This window comes from Grammomys surdaster, unplaced genomic scaffold (assembly GCF_004785775.1).
Source record: "Grammomys surdaster isolate TR1022 unplaced genomic scaffold, NIH_TR_1.0 125125, whole genome shotgun sequence".
NCBI classification, from domain to species: Eukaryota; Metazoa; Chordata; class Mammalia; order Rodentia; family Muridae; genus Grammomys; species Grammomys surdaster.
The window spans coordinates 310292-324122 of record NW_021620026.1 but is presented as its reverse complement, the minus strand read 5'-3'; positions in this window follow the sequence as shown (position 1 = coordinate 324122).

Sequence of the window (13831 nt, the reverse complement as noted above, 5' to 3'; positions counted from 1 at the left end):
CCCACCATAGCAAGACCTGAATACCTCAGAACATGGGAAAAGCGAGATTTAGATTTAAAATCACTTCTCATGTTGATAATAGAGGACTTTAAGAAGGACATAAATAACACTCTCAAAGAAATACCAGAAAACACAGGTAAACAGGTAGAAGCCCTTAAAGAGGAAACACAAAAATCCCTTAAAGAATTATAAGAAAATAGAACCAAACAGGTGAAGGAACTGAACAAAACCATCCAGGACATGACAATGGAAGTAGAAACAATAAAGAAATCACAAAGGGAGACTACCCTGGAGATACAAAACTTAGGAAAGAGATCAGGAGTCATGGATGCATACATCACCAACAGAATACAAGAGATAGAAGAGAGAATCTCAGGTGCAGAAGATACCATAGGAAAAAATTGACATAAATATCAAAGAAAATGCAAAATGCAAAAAATTCCTAACCAAAAATATCCAGGAAATCCAGGACACAATGAGAAAACCAAATCTAAGAATAATAGTTATAGAAGAAAGCAAAGATTTCCAACTTAAAGAGCCAGTAAATATCTTCAACAAAATTATAAAAGAAAATTTCTCTAACCTAAAGAAGTGCCTATGAACATACAAGAAGCCTACAGAACTCCAAATATACTAGATCAGAAAAGAAATTCCCACATCCATCACATAATAATCAAAACACCAAATGCACAAAACAAAGAAAGAATATTAAAAGCAGTAAGGGGGAAAGGTAAAGACAGACCTACAATAATTACACCAGACTTCTCACCAGAGACTATAAAAGGGAGAAGATCCTGGACAGATGTCATACAGACCCTAAGAGAACACAAATGCCAGCCCAGGCTACTATACCCAGCAAAACTCTCAATTACCATAGATGGGGAAACCAAGATATTCCATAACAAAACCAAATGTGCATAATATCTTTCCACAAATCTAACCCTACAAAAGATAACAGAGGGAAAACTTAAACACAAGGAAAAAAATTATATCCTAGAAAAAGCAAGAAAGTAATCATCTTCCAACACACCCAAAAGAAGATAGCCATACAAACGTAACTCCACCTCTAATAACAAAAATAACAGGAAGAAACAATCACCTTTCCTTAATATCTCTTAATATCAATGGACTTGATTCCCCAATAAAAAGACTAATAGAATAGATACATAAATAGGACCCAACATTTGCTGTATACAGGAAATCTACCTCAGTGAAAAAGACAGACACTACCTCAGAGAAAATAGCTGGAAAAAAACTTTCCAAGCAAATGGTCCCAAGAAAGGAGCTGGAGTAGTCATTATATTATAGAATAAAATCAACTTACAACCTAAAGTTATCAAAAAAGATAAAGAAGGACACTTCATACTCATCAAAGGAAAAATCAGCCAAATTGAAATCTCAATTCTGAACATCTATGCTCCAAATGCAAGGGCACCCACATTCATAAAAGAAACTTTACTAAAACTCGAAGCACACACTGAATCTCACACAATAGTAGTGGGAGACTTCAACACCCCACTCTCATCAATGGACAGATCATGGAAACAGAAACTAAACAGAGACACAGTGAAACTAAGAGAATTTATGAACCAAATGGATTTAGCAGATATCTATAGAATATTTCATCCAAAAACAAAAGAATATACCTTCTTCTCAGCACCTCATGGTTCCTTCTCCAAAATTGGCATATAATTGGTCACAAAACAGGCTTCCACAGGTACAAGAAAATTGAAATAATCCCATGTATCCTATCAGATCAACATGCATAAAGGCTGGTCTTCAATAACAACAAAATCAATGGAAAGCTCACATACAAGTGGAAACTGAACAATGCTCTAATTAATGATAACTTGGCCAGGGAAGAAATAAAGAAATAAATAAATGACAACAGCAGGGAGGATTTTTGGTAATGCAGAGGCAGGTGTAGATTATGTGAAACAACTTGCATATGAAAATGCCAATTCTCCCTGCCAAGCAGCCATTAGACCCTATAGGAAAAAGACAGATCTTACTGGGTATATCAGACTCTGTTCTGATATAGGGCCCTCCTACCAACAGGGCTTAGCTATGGCAGCTGCCATACAAGGACAATCAGTAAGAGATTTTTTGGCAAGTAGAGATAAAAAGGCCTGTTTTAAATGTGACAAACCTGGACACTTTGCAAAATATTGCAAAGCAGAAAATGAGTTAACCCAGAGACAGCCCAGAAAACAGCCTGGGCTATGCCCACGTTGCAAACGTGGAAGGCATTGGGCTAGTGAATGTAGGTCCAAGACAGATGCACAAGGAAACACCCTTTCCTATAATCAGGGAAACGGGAACAGGGGCCAGCCCCAGGCCCCGAACCAATACAAGCCAAAACAGGCTTATGGGGCAGTCAGTTTCATACCAACAAACAACAACCCCTTTCAGAACTTAGTCGAACAACACCAAGAAGTGCAGGACTGGACCTCAGTTCTGCCACCCACACAGTATTAACCCCAGAAATGGGACCTCAGGCCTTACCCACTGGAGTGTTTGGACCACTCTATCCAAATGTGTTTGACCTGATAGTGGGAAGAAGCAGTGCTACTCTGCAAGGACTACAAATTTTTCCTGGAGTTATAGACAATGATTATCAAGGTGAGATTAAGGTAATGGCCAAGGCAATACAGAATATAGTCACCATTCCTACAGGAAGGAGGATAGCTCAACTGTTGTTACTTCCATTGATTCCTACTAATCATAAATCTTTGGATTCTGAAGGAAAATCTGCTGCAGATAGATTCTGGCATCCTAATACTAAAAAGAATTTTGCAACAGTCCTCTGGAAAGACCCATTAACTGGAACCTGGAATGGGCCAGATCCAGTGCTTATCTGGGGAAGAGGATCTGTCTGCATATATTCCCAAACGGCAGATGCCGCACGATGGCTGCCAGAGAGACTGATCAAACAAATAGACAATAATAACAAATCCAGGGAGGAAAAACCCCCTGAGAAGCGTATTTTTTCTTTACAGGAAATATGAAGATGCTTCACTGGAGCGGATCAACCAGTATACCTGACGTGGGAAGTTCTCAGTGTGGAAGAAGACATCAACACCTGCACCTCCAGGGTGGCTCTTCTCAGTTCGGAAGAAGACATCACCACCCACGCCTCCAGGGTGGCTCTATTAGACTCTTGGTTCCCTGATTTATGATTTAGTGGTACATTGTTTAAACCCAAGAGAGAATTCATTACCATAGTTACTATAGTTGTGTTTTAGGTTTGAGATTGACTGGGGCAGGAATAGGGATTTTTCTTACTTGTTTTGTTAAGATCAAAGCTATGATCAGTTCTGTACTTATATAGATTAGATTTAGAAAATAGTGTTACAGAATAGAAGAGGCTTATACTTTTTACTCCTCCAACAGAGGAAGTTATGTGCTACCCTTAAAAAGAGTGTTGCTTTTGCACTAACCATTCAGGCATTGCTAAGTCTCTTGTCTCTCAGGTTCATGCTGTTCAACAAACTGATGGCTTTTTTACGACAACAGATAGATGTTATTCAAATGAAACCCATACAGGTCCATTATTACAGGCTGGAAGTGGGGGACTAAAACCTCTGTCATCAAGACTGACGAGGATTAACCCTTAACTTACGCGCTAAGCCGGATAGTCAATGACGGGTAAGAGAACACTTCAAGACCCTTGCCCCTAACTGGGAGGCCTCACCATCCTAAGACAGGAGCTCAACCAATGACTGTTGAGTATCCAGAGACGGGAAAGGGAGGCTGGGGTCCTTTGTTCCAACCTAAGGCAGGCACGGTTTCCGTAAGTTTTCCCAGCCTTCCCTTTTGAAAACAAATTTAAAAAGGGGGACCTGTTGGGAGCCGACTCTTAGCCGAAAGTCGCTATCATCTTTACAGCCATCTCGAGTCATATACCCTGACAAGAGACTTGTTTCAACAGCCTGCAATAGCTGAGCGCACTCTGATAAACATCTTGCTACACTGTTTAGTGCCCCCAGCTGCAAGGTGCTCCTGGTATCCATGGCTACAAGGCACGTGACATAGTGGCTTCAGTTGAGCTTGTCCATGAGGGCAAGTCACGTGGTAAAGGGTATAAATACCCAGGATTTCCCTTCTATAGAAGTAGTAGGAAGTAGGAAGTAAGAAGGGAAGAGGTAGTAGGAGGTAGGAAGTAGTAAGAAGTAGGAAGTAGGAGGTAGAGGTAGGAGGTAGAAGGTAGAAGGTGGAAGGTGGGAGGTGTCAGGAGACTGAAGGAGTGAGGAGAATATATATAGAAGAGAGGAGAATAAAGAAGAGACTTGAAGAGACTCCACCGGACTCTGTCTTGTATCTATCTTTTGTGTCTCTCGCCCCTTTTTCCCCCTTTCTCCGTCCCCACTCTCTCTCTTGCTAGACCCTGACCTGCCGACCGGAGCAGCAGAACCGGCCGGCCTTTACAAGGTAGCAGAATCTGACGGCCGTTACAAAAGAAACGGCAGTTACAGCTAACCATTGAACTGATCATGGGATCCCCAACCGAGGAGTTAGAGGGAAGACTGAAGGAATTGAAGGGGCTTGTGGCCCCATGGGGAAAGCTACAATATCAACCAGCCAGAGCTCCCAGGGTCTAAACATCTAGTCTGGGAACACACATGGAGGCACTCATGATTCCAGCTGTATATGTAGTAGAGGGTGGTCTTGTCGGGCATAGGTGGGAAAAGAGATCCTTGGTCCAGTGAAGGCTGGATGGCCCAGTGTGGGGGAATTCAAGGGTGGGGAGGTGGGAGTGGGTGAATGGTTGGGGGTACACTCTCATGGAAGTAGGAGGAGGGAGGATGGGATAAGGGGTTTCTTGGGGGGGGGGATTGGGAAAGGAGATAACATCTGAAATGTAGATAAATAAATTATGCAAAAATAAATTAAAAATACAAAAAATAAATTAAAAAAACAGGTAATGGAACTGGCCATTGCAGTCAAGCTTTAGAGACATATTGTCAACAATTTAATACTACTCATGTTACTGGGATTTCTTATAATCCTCAAGGACAAGAGACTGTGGAAGGGGCCCATGGAACACTAGAACAATATCTTCATAAAATAAAAAAAAGGGGAGGTATATCCTCATACACCACAAATTTATTTAAATCATGTTCTTTTTATTTTAAATATTTAAAAAAATATGGACATCAAGGAACTGTCTGCTGAGTGTTTATGGCACCTTAGATCTAGGTATACTTATGCCTAGGTGAAAGGTAAGGATCCACTTCTGGCATATGGCATGATTCCGATCAGGTATCTAATATGGGGAAGAGGGCATGTTTGTGTTTTTTCTCAGGATGTTGAAGGAGCATGGTGGCTGCAGAGTGATGGGTGAGACATGCTGATGCCGGGACAAAGAATGATGTTGACCTTTGAGTTTCCTGAGTGGCCTGACAATTGTGACTAGGAAGCAGTATTGGACATATGCTCCCGACCCACCTTTGCTTGCCTATATCCCAGATGGGACAAGCTGCCTTGCCTCAATTTTTTAGACCTTGTTGAACAGAGAATCTTCTATTTTTCTTAAATGTGACCAGTTATTTGAACTGAATCATGGACTGGTCTAGAAATCAACCCAATATTGGAAATAACAGTCTTCATTTGGAAGGCTGGTCCTGGATATTTTCAGAGACATATTTGGAAGTTAGACGCAATTCTCTATGATGTTATGTTAGCAAGAGATAAAGTTGGGGCAGGATCTGGATTCAAATAAGTGTTAGTATATGTGTTAAGACTCTTTTAATTGTCAAGTTAAAATTACTTTTGTCTCTTCTACAGTATTTAATGTAAATTTCATTGATTGTACACTTTTTAATTGTGTTAGTGTGATGAAACCTGGCATATCTGTTACAGAGGTCTATCAACCATCTTTTGTTTCATTGCTCTGAGTACTACAGAACCTTGGTATTCTGAATAAAAGCTTGCAAGTACTAGAAGAAGAAAGTCAGGCTTTAAGCAGAAGCAAGAGGATAGTGGGCTTGATTATTGCTTTAATTACACTAACTGCTAGCACAATTGCACAAGCAGTTAAGACAGCTACATTTGTTAATCATTTAGCAAAATGTTACTAATGTATTGAGGATATAGATAGGTGTTTGGAACAAAGAATTGATGCTCTTTATCCTATTCAAACTATTGGAAGGAAGTTCAGAGTTTAAGAGTAAGGAGCCATTTCAAGTGTCATGCTAAATACCATTGGATTCATGTTAGTTCTAAAATTTACAATGATAGTCATTATAATTAAGAAAAAGTTTAAAGACACTTGTATTTGGCATAATTCTAACAACTATCTGGATGTTTTAACTTTTCATAGTGAGATTATGAATTTAAAGAATGTTACTCTCATGAGCATTGATTTGGCATATACTGCTGATAAAATCACCCATGGCCTGAGGTCAGTATTTCTATTATAGTCAAGCTTCATGAATGGCATATATAGCTTGATCATGCTAGCCGTTTTTGTTCTGGGAATACTTTTATTCCTGCCCATCATGTTAAAGCTTGTCTATAACAACATCAACATGTTGACAGCCAAAGTACATGGCTTGAAACTGAAAATGGACCCCCAGACAGAGTTATTAACTGAACAGGCTGGCAAGCCAAGGACAGGTAAGATTCTCCACAGAGCCTTACCAACCTAAGACAGAAGAGCATTGCTTTTGATGATACATATTTCATGATGGGTAAGGAAGGCATTCTTGGCAGAACAACCTAAGACAGGCTCAGTCTTGTTTATGAAATTAAAAAAGGGAGAGAGGCAGAGAGCTTTTGGGGCTGCATGGCAAGAATCTGACTTGGGCCAAAGACAAGGAAATGGGCTTTAGGTAGGAATCTGACATTAGGCTAGAACAAAGAAATAATTTCATGCAGGAATCCAAATCTTAGCCTAGAACAAAGAAGTAAGCTTCAGACATGAAAATGACTTTGGGCTAGGACAGGGAAGTAGGCTCAGATATTTTGGTCATCCTGATAAGCCCTTAGAAACAGTGATCATGGGAGTGTTCACAGAAGTTTGGTAATTTCCTTGCTTGTTTTTTTGACTATTTGTGTTTATTGCCTTGCTTATTCCTTGACTATTTTCATCTATTGTATTGCTAGTTCTTCAACCTAGAACTGACCTTACTACTTGCAGTTAATTAATATGATATAAAATCCAAAAAAAGGAAGAGAGATGGAATAGGGGGTATCTTGGGGGAATGGGGAAAGAGTATAACATCTGAAATGTAAATAAATAAAATATCCAATAAAAAAAGAAAAAAAAAGAAAAAGCAAGCAACAGAAAAGAGTGCTAATACTTAAATTTCACATTATTGTTGCATTGTCTAAAGAATATATTGCTTTTGTTTTTCTAGAGTAACTCTGGAGTCTATAGGATTTCATAGCTGTCTTGTACAGATTTAATAAACTGAAAACATCAGTAGGGAGAACTGCATGAACATGCTGCCATAGAGATACTCTATTTTGAAATGAAAGTCTGGTTTTTATACTCCAAATCCTACCATGTGTGCAACCTGGCCAATTCCTAAAACACCCTCACAGCACATATCTCATTTCCCAAGCACAAAGTGTTTGGGTTAATTTTAATGCCATCATTCTTTCTGTTCACAACAAGCAACTCATTCATTTTCTTGTAAGATCATTTGTTTTTCCACTCTCTTTGCTCCTGACTTTCACTACAATTATGTCTAAAAGCCACTTAAAAGCATGCCAAATCCTGACTAATAAGCTTACTTAAACTTCTTCTACTAAATGAATTACTTTGTAATGTTTAATTTTATCCTCTTATAAAGTCTTAGGACACACATAAAATGTAGGCACATTATTTGCCAGAAGATAACAGTGTAACATAGACAATCTTTATAACAAATCTCAATATAGTACTGATTTTCTACCTTAAACCCCTTGAGTAGTCCTTAGTATTTTAAACATCTCAACATGACAATATCTTGAGATCCTACCAGAAGCACTCATTAATTTATGCTTATAGAATTTAGTCTTTGCTTTATATATTCTCTCTATATTGTCTCAAACTCTACCCATATAACAGAATTGTCAGCAGTTTGGTGACAAGGACACACAGTTCTATATAGCCATCTTCTTTAGTCTGAGAATTTTCCTTAGATGTTTAGGGACCTTGCCAATGAAATTCAGATTGGCTTCAATGATAAAAAAACTTTCAGAACCTGCTAGTACCATAAAGTGGAGTTGAAAATGTTATTAAAGGTATTTAAACACAGGCATACTCAAGATGGGAAAACGCACAAACCCTCCAGAAGAAAGTAAGAAATTTCATGCTGGTCAGTATGCAGTCTCAAAGGAAGAGTTGGAGAAAGTAATAGATACTTAAGGATGGGTATAGCATTCTCTAAAACAGTAAGCAAACCTTACCATTAGCCACATATTCAATTGATGATGTACAGATTTCATCTCAAAAGACTTCTAAGACATACCCAAATGCTCCTGCTAAGAATAATGTATAAAATAACTCAGGAGATGCCTTGGATACTTTCTAATCTGATAAAGTAAAACCAGAAACCACTTAGGTTGAGCATGGTATTTATCACATTTCCTTTCCTTATAATAAAAGAAATTCCTAGAAAATTGTAGGCTCATTACTAGAAAGGGACAAAAGTCTTAAACACTTACTAATAGTGCTGGAATTCTGGATCTTATGCTGTAAAAAGCTTCACTAGGTTTCCAGAGTAAGAGGCTTCTTTATTCCTTATGTTCTTGAGATTGTTCCTACTATTTTGTCCCACCTCAGTTCCAAAATTTCAGAATCAAACAGGAAGCTACACTCGCAGGAACAATTCCAAATCTCTGATGCCAGTTTTCAACTTGTTTTGGTTTTAGGAATCAACAATATCAAACATAAATTACTTAAAGTAATCAGCATGTAGTTTATTTCATGGTCATCTCTTTCATGCACTTGGTCATAATGTCATAGTGGCAGGACCATATGGCAGATAATTTTTTTTAATTCACGATGGACAGGAAGTAGAGAAATACAGAAATATACCAGACATAGATACCCTCTAGGACCTGTTCTAAGGGATGAGGGGAAGGTCTTATTTCATTAGTTTTCCAAACTACACAAGGTGGATACCAAGGCTTGAACACATGGATGTATAGAAGGCATTTCAAATCATAACATTATTATAATGAAAATGATATAGATACTTCTGATAATAACTTACTACTTTTTATTGATGTAAATTGAGTCTTTTTATATAAAAATAAAAATATATCCTCATTAGTTAACAATATTTTAAGAATAAATAATCATCCCTATGCTAATGATGAGAAGCTTTATTCATAATGGACAAAATTAGTTAATACCATCCTTAAGAGGTAAAGACCAAAGCATAGATAGTATATCCATATAGTATGACCATTAGATAAATTTTAGGAATATAGGGCAGAGATGAATTTGAAATATGTGTTTATTGAATAAAATGAAGAAAGATTAAGCTGATGTATACTGATTGGAGTTGATTCCATTTAAATAAAATTTTATAAGACCTAATTTTACACAGAGGAAACTTACACACCAGTGGTTTTAAGAATTTTGATAGAGGGTTTTAACAAATGTGAATTACTCTGAGTCACGCATTCATTTTCTAGAATATTTTCAATATGACAATTCTTTAACACACAACCTGTTCAGCAAAAAAGTAGTAATGTCTATCTTACACATTTCTTTCATATACCCAGGTTCTGGCCAATGGGAACAATTTCTGTACAAAGGTATTTCTCAATTCATCTTTTTGGAAAGTGGTCAAGACAATAGTAGTAAATGATTATGAAAAGACATGTTTTAAATTTAAGATTGCATCATAATTCTTTTGGGTAACTTTCTCCTAACTGTACACTCATAGTATTCTGCTGGCATAAGACTGGAAATAAGAGATCTTCTACTTGGTCTTGTCCCCCTTAGTTCCTCGGAGCACAGTGCTTGGAGGTGAGGTCTAGAGAGGGATATTTGATCACAAGGGTGACGCCTCAGGGGTTAATTAATACCTGTCTCACAGGAATGGGTTAGTAAGCATGGACATTTTCTCTCCTCCACATGAACTCACTCTTTCTCCTGATTTTTGTCATGATTTAAAGGATAAAGCTTCCTTGTCTTTGACCTTTAAGGGTTTAGCAAGTTCTGCCTTTGGAATTTATCACATAGATCTTTTATCATATAATCATGTCGTCAATATCTCCACTAAAAGAAAAACAGAATCATGAGTATTCAGGTAGAGAAACTGAAAACAGTCAAAACAGACAATGAAAGGACAATGGATTTCAAGTTAAATAAAATTCTATAAAAAATAAATGTGCTTCTCATTTACCTGAATATTGCTTGTAAGAGTCGTACATGAGGAACTCGTAAAGGGGAGGGGGTTTAAAGTTACAGCGTCATGAACCCTCTGGATTGGTAAAATTACAGGTAAAGAATATCTTTGTCTTAAAGTTATGGAGAGAAATTTATATGGAGCCTAAGAACTCTCTTGAGACTTTTGGAGAGTTATGCTGCATAATACATATCAACTCACCGCAAACTAGAATCATTTGAGAGAAGAAAATCCTCAATTGAGAAAATTCCTCCATAAGATCTAGCTGTAAGCAAGCCTATTGAGTACTTTCTTAATTAGTGACAGATTTTAGAAGGCCCAACCCATTATAGACAGTACCACACTGGGCTGGTGGTCCTAGGTTCTGTAAGAAAGCAGGTTATGGTGGTTTGAATAAGCTTGGCCCATGGGAAGTGGCACTAATGGGAGGTGTGTTCTTGTTGGAGGAAGTATGTTTGATCATGATGTTTGATCATGATGTTTGATCACCATACTAACCCTGATTAAAACAAGAAATGTATTTCTCATGAACACCTAAGAGTTTACTTTTAACTGATTGATGGACATGAAAGTTCTCACCAACCATTCTAGTTCCTTCCAAGCTACACATTTTTCCATTCATTTTTTTTTCAAGCAAATCACCTCTCAATATCTTTGCCAGCTTATTCTTAGAGAAAAAGACTGCACATGACACATAACTTATGGTCTAAATAGATTGATTAGATTAACTGTATTATCAACCTTATCAACCTTATTAAAGATATCTAACTGAATTGGTAGCCCTAAAATATACCAATGAACATGAGTGCTGTGAGAAGCTATCTAAGCCTAATACAGACACATGAATAATTAGGTTAATTTAGGAACTTCACTAATAACTTCTTTCTTAAATGTTACAGCAGACTCTAAGCAGACGTAGCTTAGAGTAATCTCTCTTCAAGTCTCCTGAGATAATCTAGTTTCTTAAAGTACATTTTGTTTTGTAAAATACAGTTTATCTTGAGACTACATTTGGATAAGATGAAAAATATTGCTTCCCTGGGAAATGTTGTTATGAAGATCAAATTCTCATGAGAATTTTCATCATCTCTTTAGTTTTAGACTTAGGAATCATGAGCATAAAAATTCCCTAAGATTTGGGTTAATTCATTTTTATATGAATGGCAGTGAGAGTAATACCTAGAAAATGATTTCAATGCATGGACCTCATCACCGCAGTAAAGAGAAGATTTAAACACAAAAAGCTGCCTGAAAAACATTTGCTAATGAAATCATCAAGACTGTCTTAATAGGTGAGGAAAACAAACCACGTATTGTGGTTTAAAGTCAGGCACATTCAGAACAGAGTGCAGTGTCTGTGTTCATATCAGCAACTTGGTGAAAACATTCATTATGGAGAGTCAGGTCCAAGTATGTCTGTGACTGTCTCTCTGCCTCTTTATAGTTTCTGATCATTTGTGTTTCAGATAAACATTCATATCTTTTAGATTTTTTTAACATCCTTATTTGGGATTCTAAAAGATAAAACTAACATCTTAGATTTTAAAATTATTTTCTGCTAGATATATTTAATGTATTTTTGAAAAATTTTCCATTAAAAAAATTGATATTTTAATCACCTTTAAATTTTAATTAAAAGAAAATAAGATGCTTAAGACTTTTTACTGTATTGATAATTTAGAACTAAATTCTTTTTCCATTCTAAATTAACCTGATACTCATAATGGGTAACACAATTCTTTAAAAGTTCAGTCATAAATTTGCCTTGCATACAAATTCTACCTTTTGTCAGAGTATTTTATGAAATTGTTGGTATGTCTGATTGAAGTTGGATCAATAAATGATCTTAAGTAATAATTTCTGTGGTTTAGATATATGAATTCTTATATTTTGGACATTGTGATAATCTGTGTAGACAAGGTAAACTTGTAAGAGACACACTCATGACTCTCTGAATATGAGAGAATGTCCAATAAAAGTGTTGATCTTCTTTACCCACATTTGCCGATTGTGATGGAAAGCACAGTTCTGTCAGAAGTCTTCTTATTGCTTACCCTGCTCTTTGCTTCAGTTCTCCTATCTTATGTTGTCCCATTTCTGTTTTGCATTTTAATATCTGTCATAGAATCCAAATGTTTTCTTTAAATATTTCTTGATATTATCTTAAATTTACTTTGTACTTGGATACCTTATTTTAGTTATTTATGACCTCTCTTAGAAATAATATATACATTAGAGGTTGTTCCTAATTAGTATACTATCCTGTGGCATAAGATGTCATGCCGGTAATGAAAATGAAAGCATCTATGTGTCTGATGATGAATATCCAAGGTAAGAAGTTTTTCAAGAGATATCATGCTTTTTCATACCAGATGCTCAGTTTAGAAACTGCATAAATTTAAGCAATTTTGTTTATTAGTAGTGCCATTTTGATATATAAAGCTACCTATGCATACTTGTTAATATCATTATTCATGGTTCCAGCTCTCTCTCTCTTTTCTTTCCTGTCTGTTCCTTTCCTCTGCTCTCTACACAACTCTGTCTCTGGTCAAGTCCAGGGTCTCCTTTACTAGCCAAGCACTTTGACAAATTAAAATTAACTGTATGTTAGCTTGAGATTTTAATATTTTGTGACCGGAAAATTGTCAACTCTAATTTGAATCATATACTAGGTTTATTATTTTAACAAATAATGCTCTTCTTTTGTAGGTCATGCATTTATGTTGTCTATGAATTCATAAGATAACTCAGAAAAATGTAAGCATTAGAATTACATAGGGAAAATTTTTAATTTAAAAATTTACAATTTCTTTAGTGATTAGTTTATATTTATTTATCCTTGAAAAAGTGTTCTTCAAGCTCATTTTCCCATCCCTAAAACTTCTATTCCTCAGACTTGTAAACAGCTGCAGTATTCCTACCTCATAAAAGTCTATAAAATGGTATTTACACATTTCTCTCTTCTCTTGTATCTTGTATCTCCAGATTCATTTTTCTTGGTACATGAAGCATAAGAACCCACAATGGAAACCAGAATAGTGTGATAAACCTTTAATCCCTGCACCAAAATGCAGAGGCAGGCAGGTTCTTGCACATTTGAGGACAGCCTGGTCCACATAGTAAGTTTCAGGACACCCAGAGGTACATAGCAAGACTTTTCTCCAACATAAATAAATAAAATAATTAATTAATTAACTGCCTTACTTCACACTTTGGTAATGTAAAACTCTTCCTACTGAGTTGGTATTGAAAGACAAGGTTAACACAACACAAGGTAACAACAGAAACCAAAGCAATAGACATAGAAATAGAAAGTGTAAAAATTATTACTCCAATGATTTGCTTTCAGTTTTGAAATTGGACACTGCTGTGGAAGTAGTGAGATGGATATCAGACATTTCAGTTAGATGAGCTGAATAACCTGGGATGTTCCTCTCTCTCTCTCTCTCTCTCTCTCTCTCTCTCTCTCTCTCTCTCTC